Source organism: Liolophura sinensis, chromosome 11 (assembly GCF_032854445.1).
Source record: "Liolophura sinensis isolate JHLJ2023 chromosome 11, CUHK_Ljap_v2, whole genome shotgun sequence".
Classification (NCBI taxonomy): domain Eukaryota; kingdom Metazoa; phylum Mollusca; class Polyplacophora; order Chitonida; family Chitonidae; genus Liolophura; species Liolophura sinensis.
Genome location: NC_088305.1, coordinates 32,077,448 through 32,089,390, shown reverse-complemented (window position 1 = coordinate 32,089,390; position 11,943 = coordinate 32,077,448). Strand labels below are relative to the sequence as shown.

The 11,943-nt window shown below is 40.6% G+C and overlaps 5 non-coding genes across 5 annotated transcripts; 4 read left to right on the top strand and 1 right to left on the bottom strand.

The window, feature by feature from the left end:
• Positions 1 to 265: 265 nt before the first annotated feature.
• Positions 266 to 347, bottom strand: Trnas-uga (transfer RNA serine (anticodon UGA)). The gene has a single exon. It is a non-coding gene; the product is annotated as a tRNA-Ser (tRNA).
• A 1,033-nt stretch (positions 348 to 1,380) lies between these two features.
• Trnal-uaa (transfer RNA leucine (anticodon UAA)) lies at positions 1,381 to 1,462 on the top strand. Its single transcript has one exon. It is a non-coding gene; the product is annotated as a tRNA-Leu (tRNA).
• Positions 1,463 to 3,168: 1,706 nt separating this feature from the next.
• Positions 3,169 to 3,250, top strand: Trnas-cga (transfer RNA serine (anticodon CGA)). The gene has a single exon. It is a non-coding gene; the product is annotated as a tRNA-Ser (tRNA).
• Positions 3,251 to 10,020: 6,770 nt separating this feature from the next.
• Positions 10,021 to 10,093, top strand: Trnar-ccu (transfer RNA arginine (anticodon CCU)). Its single transcript has one exon. It is a non-coding gene; the product is annotated as a tRNA-Arg (tRNA).
• Positions 10,094 to 11,001: 908 nt separating this feature from the next.
• On the top strand, positions 11,002 to 11,083 carry Trnas-uga (transfer RNA serine (anticodon UGA)). The gene has a single exon. It is a non-coding gene; the product is annotated as a tRNA-Ser (tRNA).
• Positions 11,084 to 11,943: the final 860 nt, after the last annotated feature.

Here is an 11,943-nt window from a genome sequence, read left to right as displayed (position 1 = left end):
CGGTGCCTTATCCACTAGGCCACGGAGGCGGTTGCAACAATGCAAATTACTTTAGAACTGATTGTAGTCAGCCATTTTATTAAAAGCTATCTTCTTTGTGCCTTTTTAATGTAAAGATATCCCTTAAAAGTTGAAAAAGGCTTATTTTTTAATAAAATATTTTCTCGCTTGAGGAAATGAAGCAAGGCCAGGCAAACTTCCTTTACTAAATATCAGTTCATACGCCTGCAAGAAAAAAATAGAATTCGAAAAATATGTTTTCTACCGCTACGAGCAGGGTTCCAACCTGCGCGGGTAATGCCTATTGGATTTCAAGTCCAACGCCTTAACCACTCGGCCATCACAGCTGTGAAAAAAATCAAGCCTCCATTACTCTCAAGCATTGACCAGACATTAGATAATTTCTTTGAACCAGTTGCTATCTTACTTCTGCTGACATCAACTTTTAATGCAAGAAAAATAATAGTGTGATGTCTAAATTTTCAACAGCTTAAAGATGTAAAGCATCGACCCAAAAACGCGAAGCAGTAAAATGTGAAAAAGTCTAGCAAAGACAAGAAAATAGCTTCCAGCAGGGTTCGAACGTGCGCGGAATTTCCCCTTGGGTTTGAAGCCCAACGCCTAAAGCACTCGGCCATCAGAGCGGTGTACGCCTAATTTTTTTCATTTAACGTCTTAACTGCTGGAAAAATGAGGTGAAAAGTGACAGAGTATGATTTCTGCACCTCCAACGGGACTCCTACCGGCAATCCCCGGCTGAGGAGACCGGTTCCTTCTCTATTAGACCAGAGGCGCAAAAGATAAAAGTGATTTACTTTACAGCTGTTCGTGTTTAAGCCATTTTATTAAAAATCATCCCGTATATGCGTGTTCAAGGTAAGTTAACTTACCTTAAAAGTTTCTTTTCACTTAATTTCTCCATTAAATAAAACCAATAAGGCCTACAACCGCTCTGATGGCCGAGTGGTTAAGGCGTTGGACTTAAAATCCAATGAGCAATACCCACGCAAGTTCGAACACTGCTCGCAGCGATTTATTTTTTTCTGTTTGTTTTTGTTAGATTTTTACACATTTTACTACTTCCCGTTTTGGAGTGAATGCTTTCCATTTTTAAGCTGTTGAAAACTTAGGCATCACACGATCATTTTTCTTGCATCCAAAGATGTTGTCAGCAGTAATGAGATAGCAACTGGTTAAAATAACTTAACTAATGTCTGGTCAATACGAAATCCAATTGGCAACGCCCGCGCAGGTTCGGACCCTGCTAGCAGCGGTTGAATGTTACGTAAAACATATTTTTTAAATTCTTTTTCATGCAGGCCTGAGGACTGATATATAGCTTAGGAAATTTTCCTGACGTTGCTTCATGAGGCATACACCGCTCTGATGGCCGAGTGGTTAAGGCGTTGGACTTAAAATCCAATTAGCAATTCACATGCGGGTTCGAACCCTGCTCGCAGCGCTTTCTGTTTTTCCCTTTGTTTTTGTTAGATTTTTACACATTTCACTACTTCCCGTTTTGGAGTCAATGCTTTACATCTTTAAGCTGTTAAACATTTAGGCATCGCACGAACAATTTTCTTGCATCCAAAGTTGTTGTCAGCAGAATTGAAATAGCAACTGGTTAAATTAACCTAACTAATGTCTGGTCAATGCGAAATCCAATGGGCTTCATTCTCTCAAACAAGAAAATATTTGATTCAAAAATAAATTTTTTTGCAGCATTGACGCGATATCTTTACTATAAACACGCACAAAGAAGGTGATTTTTGATAAAATGGCTAAATACAATCAGCTATGAAGTAAATCGTGTTCTTTCTGACCGCCCCCGTGGCCTAATGGATAAGGTGGAGGACTCACATTTTGTCATATTTCACTTTTTTCCTCGCAGGTTGGAAGCGTGCTTGCAGCAAATCTTTCTCACTTTAGCTTTTTTAGACTTTTACAAATTCTCCTACTTGCCGTTCTGGACTCGCTGATTTACATCTTTAAACTGCTATAAATTGACACATCACAAGATCATCTTTCTTGCATCCAAAGTGGTTGTCAAAAAAAAATGGGAAGCTTCTAGTCAAATAAACCTAACTCAGCTAAGATCAATGCTTGCGAGTAATGAATATTTGGGTAGTGTCTTTTATTTATTTATTTATTTATTTGATTGGTGTTTTACGCAGTACTCAAGAATATTTCACTTATAAGACGGCGGCCAGCATTATGGTGGGTGGAAACCGCGCACAGCCCGGGGGAAACCCACGACCATCAGCAGGTTGCTGGCAGACCCTCCCACGTACGACCGGAGAGGAAACCAGCATCAGCTGGACTTGAACTCACAGCGACCGCATTGGTGAGAGGCTCCTGGGTCATTACGCTGCAGTGTCTTTTAAAGAGATTAATGTGTTGCACTGGAATTCCAACGGACAGTTCCCATGCAGTTTCTAACCTTACTGGCAGCAAAAGAATGTTTTCTAAAACATATTTTTGTGTAAAACATTATTTCTAAATTCTTTTTTCTTGAAAGTTCACGGGGCTGAGATGTGCCTTAGGAAACTTTTCTGGCCTTGTTGCATTCTTTCATGCAAGGAAATATTTTATCCAACAATAAATTTTTTTGGCAAGCTTTACAGGATTATTTCATCTTGAAGACGCACATAGGAGACGATTTTGATAAAATGGCTTAAATACGATCAGCTGTAAAGGAAATCACATTTATCCTGAACGCCTCTGGCCTAATGGCCTCCTCAGCCGGGGATTGCCGGTTGGAGGCCCGTCGGAGATGCACAAATCATACTTTGTCACTTTTCACTTCATTTCTCCAGCAGTTACGATGCTAAATTAAAACTATTAGAATTCAATGCTTTGATGGCCGAGTGGTTAAGGCGTTGGACTTGAAATCCAAAGGGCAATGCTCGCACAGGTTCTAACTCTACTAGCAGCGATTTCTTTTTTTCGCTTTGTTTTTGTTAGATTTTTACACATATCACTACTTCCCGTTTTTGAGTCGATGCTTTACATCTTTAAGCTGTTAAAAATTTAGGCATCGCACGAACAATTTTCTTGCATCCAAAGTTGTTGTCAGCAGAAATGAGATAGCAACTGGTTAAAAAAAACTTAAATAATGACTGGTCAACATGTAAGAGTAATGGATATTTAGGCATTGCAATTTTTACAGCTGTGATGGCCGAGTGGTTAAGGCGTTGGACTCGAAATCCAATGGGCAATGCCCGCGCAGGTTTGAACCCTGCTCGCAGCGTTAGAATCTTTCGTAAAACACATTGTTTAAATTCTTTTTTCTTGCAGGGCTGAGGACTGATATTCAATTAAGGAAATTTGCCTGGCTTTGCTTCATTTTCTGAAGCGGGAAAATATATGATTCATAAAGAAGTTTTTTGCAACTTTCACGGGATATCTTTAATTTGAACTCGCACAAAGGTGATTTTTGATAAAATTGCTAAATATAATCAGCTATGAAGTAAATCGTGTTCTTTCTGACCGCCCCGTGGCCTAATGGATACGGCACCAGCCTCCTCAGCCGGGATTGCCGGTTGGAGGCCCGTCGAAGGTGCAGAAATCATACTCTTTCATTTTTCACTTCATTTGTCCAACAGTTACGACGCTAAATTAAACCCATTAGAATATACTGCTGTGGGGGGAGAGTAACTTGGTGTCCGGAGAGTGCAGACGTGTTTCACGAGCTCCTGGCAAAAGCTGAGTACAACAACAACGTGAGGAATTTCGTTCGGGGCAGCTGTAGTGTGCCGGAATTGTACTGAGCTTGTTGCAGGTAAAGATTGTTTTGGGCGTAGCCCTAATTCTGTAAGGATGTCGAAACCTGTGTCGTACAACCCTGCAACGAAACCTGATCAAACCTTGTCGGTAGCGATTTCCACGCAGAGTAATGCCAGTTTTTCTAGCGCTGTTCAGAGAGACTTTATTGGTGTGTTGTCTGACTTGATTGACATAAAGGCAGAATTAGTCAGCTTCCAGAAGAATTATTTGAAAAAATGTTCTACGTTCGTGTGGCCACCCAGGCAGCTCATAGCAGGTTGTTGAGTAAAGGGAATTTTGTTATGGGGAATACTATGTGGAGCATTGTGCCGGCGAGCTCGATCTACATGAATTTAACTGTGCACTGGGCCCCGGACGAAATGTCCGATGACATAATAGCGGCGGCGTTACAGCCTTACGGGACATGCCTCAGTGTAAACAAACCTAAGTTTTCCCAAGCTGAGATCGCTCATGTAAGGACAGGCATACGAGTGTACAGGTTTCGGTGCCATAAGACCATGTACGTGCCGAACTTTATAAGCTTTGCTGGTGATGTGGTGATGTTTACATACCCTGGCCAGATTTATGAATTTGTGTGAGAACTGCAATGGATTTTCTCCTCATGAAAATCCACACGGGGAAAAAGACTGTGACGATTTTCGCCGCTCGTGCGGCTCTGCAGCCCACACCATCAATGAGTGTTGTGCCCGTGCGTGCTCGTATGCAGCACGGGTGAAGGGTGACAACGTAGCAGTGTCACAGGCTACTGTTGTTCGCATGGAACATAACGGCGATCAGGAGGGCGAGGTAGATGTGGAGGGGGAGTCCGTGACCAGTGAGTCCGAGGGGGGAGAGGAGGAGGGGGACAGTGTTGGCACTGATTCGGCTGAAAGCTTATCCGACGAGGACGGTGAGCGAGAAGGCTGTCTGATAGCGGCAGGCAGAGAGACTGAGGCAGAGCAGGAGGCAGTGCAGGCTGACTGCACCGTGGCGTTCACCGAAGCTGGGGTAAGTGAAGTTTCTTCTCTGCAGTCAGGACCGGAACAGAAAAAGCGAAAACTAGAGGAACGTGATGCACTTACTAGTGTCAGTGATTCACAGCTTGTTGGGGCGGTGAACGAAGTTTCAGATTGTTTACGAGTTATTGAAACTCAGGATTCAAGGAATGATACAGTGGCTGGTTCTCAGGCTGATGCCAGTGTCGGTGCGGTAAGCACTCGAGAAGAGGATATCGTAGGTGTCAATGTGGGTGACTTGTGTGCAGATCCGACCGGTTTTCCTCAGACTCAAATGACACCGCGACCCATGGGGATCACCGAGATGTCAGTGGTAGACATTCGAAAGAAGACGAGGAAGGGGAAGAAGAAGGTATAGTGCGTCTCTTTAATTACCCATCAACTTTCAAGGTCTTACTTTTAGTTATCTGCATGTCTGTCCTTGACAGTGTAAGAGTTGCTTCACTGAATGTGAATGGGCTCCGAAATGATGTAAAAAAGCACCAAGTTAGAGACTTTGTATTCGAAAATAATGTTGACATACTTTTCTTACAAGAAATGCATATTGCCTGTTATAGTGACACTAAAAAACTCAATATCCCTGGTGATTGCAGGTGGGCTTATGGTTCGACTCAGAGTTGTGGTGTCGGAATTATTGTTAGATATTCTGTGGATTGCACAATTAAGCATTTGAAATGCCTTCCTGAGGGTCGATATGTGGTGATATCAGCCGTCATAAATGATACGCCGGTTAAATTAATATGTATATATGCACCTAATGCGCCTGTTGATAGGAAAGACTTTATTCGGAATATGGACAAACTTATCGCTGGAAGTAGTCCTGTAATTTTAGGTGGTGATTTTAACTTTGTTGAAAACAATAACCTGGACAAGTATGGAGGTGATCCATTAGCAAGTAACTTTGGTAAAATTGAAATGAACTGTTTAAAACATGATTTTTCGCTTTGTGATGTTTACAGAAAACTGTATCCAAATTGTCAAGTGTATACATGGTATAGGGGTCAGGTAGCATCTAGAATCGATAGATTTTATGTATCTACCTCATTACAAGACTGTGTTACATTGGCTGATTTTGTTCCCCTATCCTTTTCAGACCACTCATGTATTTTTATTGATTTGTCTTTTAGAAATGCCTTTGTGTGGGATCCAAGCTATTGGAAGTGTAATGTGTCTGTGCTGGGGGAAGCAGAATTGTTACATAGTATTGAGAAATTGCATGAGGACATTTTTGGGACTGGGTATATAGTAGACATTATTGAAAAGTGGGATTATTTCAAAGCCAAAGCCAAACAGATAATTCAAGAATACTCTGGAAAGAAAAATAAGGTATCAAAGCAAAAGCTAAGGGATTTAAATCAAGAACTGAATAGTCTGAAATCTGACCCAGTAGGGAACAAAAATGAGATTTCTAGACTGAAAGCCACTATAAACGACATTCAGGCAGAAGGTAAAAGGGGCTCAATAATTCGAGCTAAGGCTACCCAATTTCTAGACAATGAAAAGCCAACAAGGTACTTTGTACGACGTGAATCTGGGTGTTCTAAGAAGAAAATGATAAAATCTATAAAATGTCAGAGACGAATCAGTTATACATGACAAACAAGCAGACATCTCTAAATGTGTGTGCAGTTATTATAAGAGTTTGCATTCTTCTCAAGGGGTTGACACTGATGCCCAAAATAAGTTTTTGTCGTCCTTGCCCTGTTTGAACAGTGCTGATAGGGGTGCCTGTGAAGGAATTATGTCAAATGATGAATTATTTGCTGCCCTTAAAGGTATGTCTAAATATAAGTCACCAGGCAGTGATGGTTTGCCATGTGAATTTTATCTTCACTATTGGTCAGTTATTGGAGAAACATATACCCAGGTTATAAATCAATGCTTCAGCCAGGGCTGCTTGAGCTTAAGCCAGAAGTCAGGTTTGATAACATTGCTGTGTAAAGATACTGAAAATTCGAATATGATAAAGAACTGGCGTCCTATCTCTCTGTTAAATGTAGATTACAAGATATTGTCTAGAGCCTTAAGTAATCGTCTCAAAGTAGTGGTGGCTAGTGTTGTAGACAAATGCCAGACATCTGGTGTTCCTGGCAGATCAATTTTGGATAACGTGCATCTATTAAGAAGTACATATGACTATGTAGGTCAAAAAGAATTGGATGCTTGCTTTATTAGCTAGACCAAGGAAAAGCATTTGATAGGGTTGAATGGTCTTTCTTATTTAATTGTTTAGAAAAGTATAATTTTGGCCCATAATTTTGCAGATGGGTGAGGTTATTATATACTGATATAAATAGCTCTGTATTAGTTAATGGTTATGTTACTGAACAGTTTGCTGTAGAAAGAGGTGTTAGACAAGGATGTGCATTATCACCATTACTGTACATACTTACTTTAGAACCCTTTATAAAGGCTGTCAGGCAGTGTGAAAGAATTAGAGGTATACCTATGCCTGGTACAAGCAGACAGTCTAAGATTGCTGCACATGCTGACGACGCTACGATTATTGTGTCTGATGAAGAATCAGCTCATCATGTTATTAAATTGGTCCATGAATTTGGGAGAGCATCAGGGGCTAAACTTAATGTGGCTAAAAGTGTGGTACTTCCTATTGGTACATGGAAGGTCAGTGACGATACTGTATCCGGCTTTAGGACTGTGGAAAACATTAAGATATGTGGTGCATATTTGGGTGAAAACCAGGAAGATCTAAACATTTAACGTGTACTCAAGAAAGTAAAAAAAAATGTGTCATGTTGGGGTGACCGGTACCTTAAAATGCGGGGCCGGGCTGTTATAATTAACATTGTTGCCTTGTCTGTTCTGTGGTATATTGGCCAATGTTTTATCTTAACTCCAAAACGTATTTTACACTGTACTCAGCATTTCTTTGGAATGGCAAACCAGAAGCTATTAAGAGATCTGTTTTGTTTAATGCATATGATAACGGTGGGTTAAATATCCACAATATTTTTTGCAAACTGAAGGTATTTGCAGTCAAACATGTCTTAACATTATTGAATGACACTGAAGCGGATTGGAGATATTTTACAATTTACTGGCTTGGAATTTCACTAAACCAGGTTAAGCCAGAGTTTGCGAGGTCAAGCTTACCGCACTCGTTAATGCTCCCAGCCTTTTATAGGTTTGTGTTGTCTGCCTGGAAAGAATTTTATCATGGTCAACAGTTATCTCCAGCAATGTTTCACAGTAAATTTATATATAGTGCCTTTCTGTCCAAGATTTCTGAACCTCCGAGAGTTGTAGCTTCTCAACCAATGTTACCGTGGCCCCGGATATGGCGTACAGTGTTCAACGCCTTCCAGGATAACAATCTTATAAATTTTTCGTTTAAATTAGTTCATAATATTCTGCCTGTCAAGGAGATTCTCTTAAGAAGAAATATATGCACAGATGATTTGTGTAGCTTTTGTGGTAAATCCGAAACCAGGAATCATTTGTTTGTAGAATGCAACGTTACACAACAGGTACTGTTGAATTTTCAAAGGCTTTTTTGGATGTATGGAATCATTTTCCCTGCTTTTTCAGAGAAGGATCTAATACACAAATTGTTTGGTGTTCCGTTATCAAAGGACGAGAATTCAATGTACACATATCTTATAACAGTTTGTTTGTTTTGTGTATGGTGCGCTAGAAATGAGGCTGTTTTTCAAGGTAAAAGGAAATCTGTTGCAAGCATAGTTACTTCTGTTAAGTCATGTGTAAAATCACGAGTTTGTTCAGACTTCTGCCGTCTCATTAAAGTCAACTTTCAGGAAACATGGGCCAGAGGAAACGTTATATGTGCTATTGACAACTCAAAGCTTAAGTTCTTTCTATAATGGAATACTTGATCTGTTGTAAATACCTATACCGTGCATAAATGTAAAAAGACGACAGCCCACATCTACTGTGACAAAGATATTGTTTTAATGGTGTAGTCTCATTTCGCCTACTTCTTTTGTTTGAAATTAGAAATTGGAGGTAGGCGAAATGATAATCCCCAAGGTGTGAAGATAACCATTTAATGGGATTAAACCTCAGGGACAGTGTGGAAGGATTAAAGTACCGTTATAAGTGTGTGAATAATTGCAAGTATAAGTAACAAAAGAACGACCCAAAGATGGACGCATAGATCATCTGCTGTAAACATTTATGTTACATATCAGTAAAAACCATATTGTTAGATTGATCAGATGAAGCATTCTTTGGTATGTTTGTTGACGTCTGTCCGGAAGCAGTGCATACACTAACGGGAAAATCTTCCCCTCAACCAATACTGGGGGCAAGGTAAAAAGTACCACCGCAATATACAGTAGGTGACTGGCAAAGTGTTCTGAGATTCTCTGCAGTGGTGAAGATCAGTATCTTGTCTATACGATTTTTTGTCGAAACCGTAGCTTTGCAATTCGCAACTTTACATTTCTTCCATGATTCCCAATCAGATTTTTTTCTGTTCAGTCGGTATTCGTAATTATTCCACACAAGAGTTACCCCACCTCTCGTAGTTGGTATGAATTCAAGTTCTGCTTGCACTGCTACCATGATGTTACTTAATGATTGTCTCTTTATTTATTTACTGGTTTTAGGGCCACTTTCCTGGCGGATATCGTGGCCCATCAAATCAGTGTTTTATTATTTTTTTTTAAATGATTGTCTCGACGTCTGCGATCGTATTTATTGTGATAAGTGAGTAAAGTTCTGCCAGTGTCACTCTGATGCAAACGGTATTCACCATCAAGACTTCAGTGAGCATTGCGCTTCTACTAAGTTCACTCAGCCGATGAGTGAGAGACGCTCAGTAGGAACCCATTAGGGGGCGTGCCCCCAACCATCTACAGGATGCCTGTCCGAAAAATCTGAAGTAGGCGAAATGAGACTCATAAAGGTGTGAAAGTAGGCGAAATGAGACTAAACCGATTTAATTGGGCTGATGTATTATAATGTCAATTCTGTATTTGTTTATTGGGAATAAATTATTTTATATTCAAAAAGAAAAAAAAGAATCTTTTGTAAAACACATTGTTTAAATTCTTGCAGGATTGAGGACTGATATTTAGTTAAGGAAATTTTCCTGGCCTTGCTTCATTTTCTCAAGCGAGAAAATATTTGATGGAAAGAGAAGTTTTTTGCAACTTTCACGGGATATCTTTACTTTGAACACGCACAAAGAAGGTGATTTTTGATAAAATGGCTAAATACAATAAGCTATGAAGTAAATCGTGTATTTTATCTGACCGCCTCCGTGGCCTAATGGATAAGGCACCGGCCTCCTAAGCCGGGGATTGCGGGTTCGAATCCCGTCGGAGGTGCAGGACTCCCATTTTGTCACTCTTCACTTTATTTCTCGCAAGGAAAGTGTGGAAGTGTGCTCGCAGCGATTCTTTTTCACTTTAGCTTTCCTACACTTTTGCAAATTCTACTACTTGCCGTTCTGGACTCTCTGATTTACATCTTTAAACTGCTATAAATTGACACATCACCAGATCATTTTTCTTGCATCCAAAGCGGTTGTGAAGAAAAATTAGGACGTATCGAGCCAAATAAACCTAACTCAGCAAATTCTACTACTTGCCGTTCTGGACTCGCTGATTTACATCTTGAAACTGCTATAAACTGACACAGCACCAGATCATTTTTCTTGCATCCAAAGCGGTTGTGAAGAAATATTAGGTGACATCCAGTTAAATAAACCTAACTCAGTTAAGATGAATGCTCGCGAGTTATGAATATTTGGGTAGTGTCTTTTAAAGAGATTAATGTGTTGCGCTGGAAATCCAACAGACAATTGCCATGCAGTTTCTACACTGACTGGCAGCCGAAGAATGTTTTCTAAAACATATTTTTTTGTAAAACATAATTTCTTAATTTTTTTTTCTTGCAAGCTCACAGGTTGAGAAATGCCTTAGGAAACTTTTCTGGCCTTGTTCCATTCTCCCACGCAAGGGAATATTTTATCCAAAAATAACTTTTTTTGGCAACTTTCACCAGATTATTTCATCTTGAAGACGCACACAGGAGACGATTTTTGATAAAATGGCTTAAATACGATCAGCTGTGAAGGAAATGACATTTATTCTAAACGCCTCTGGCCTAATGGCCTCCTCAGCCGGTTGATTGCCGGTTGGAGGCCCGTCGAAGGTGCAGAAATCATACTCCGTCACTTTTTCCTCATTTCTCCAGCAGTTACGATGCTAAATTAAATCCTGTAGAAAACACTGCTGTGATGGCCGAGTGGTTAAGGCGTTGGACTTGAAATCCAATGGGCAATGCCCGCGCAGGTTCGAACCCTGCTCGCAGCGATTTCTTTTTTTTCCCTTTGTTTTTGTTAGATTTTTACACATATTACTAAGAGAGTGTGCTAGACGCCGAAGTGAACGGACGTGTCGGTTATTCTCTGCTGTTTACACATTTGTGCAACAACAACTCTTGTTTTTGAGACTAATTTTTTGGTGAACTGGGAGCCCACAGAGCTTGATTTTGGCCAGTGGTTACTGGTTGGTGAAGGGCGTGTGCCCCGTTGGATCAGGTATGTCCAAGCCCGTGTCGTTTTCGCCTGTAAACAGGCCAAGCAGAACGTTGTCTGTGTCAATCTCTACACGAAGCAGCCCGGCATTTTCTACGGCTGTCCAGAGGGACTTTATTCCTTTTCTGTCAAGTGTGTTAAATATCAAGACAGAGATAATAAGTTTTCAGAAGAATTATTAAGAAGAAACACTTCTATCTCCGCGTGTCTATAGTGGCTGGGCATAATGCCCTAGTGAGTAAATCCAATGTTGTTATAAATGGAACGACATGGTCCATTATACCGGCGTTGTCAGTTTACCTGAATCTGACGGCCCACTGGGCACCGGATGAAATGTCAGGTGAAACTATCGAGGCAGCTTTGAAACCCTATGGTGAATGCCTGGGTGTGACGAAACCCAGATTTTCAGACCCGGAGCTCTCACATGTTCGGACAGGTATTCGGATTTACAGATTTAGGTGTCACAAAGTTCGTTATGTACCAAATTTTATTAATTTCGGTGGTGACATTGTTATGTTTACCTACCCCGGGCAAACCTATGAATGTCGGAAGTGTGGCCAAAAATCACACAAGGTGGCAGAGTGTAGGGCACTGTGGTGTTCTAACTGCGACGGTTTCTCCCCCCATGAAACCTCT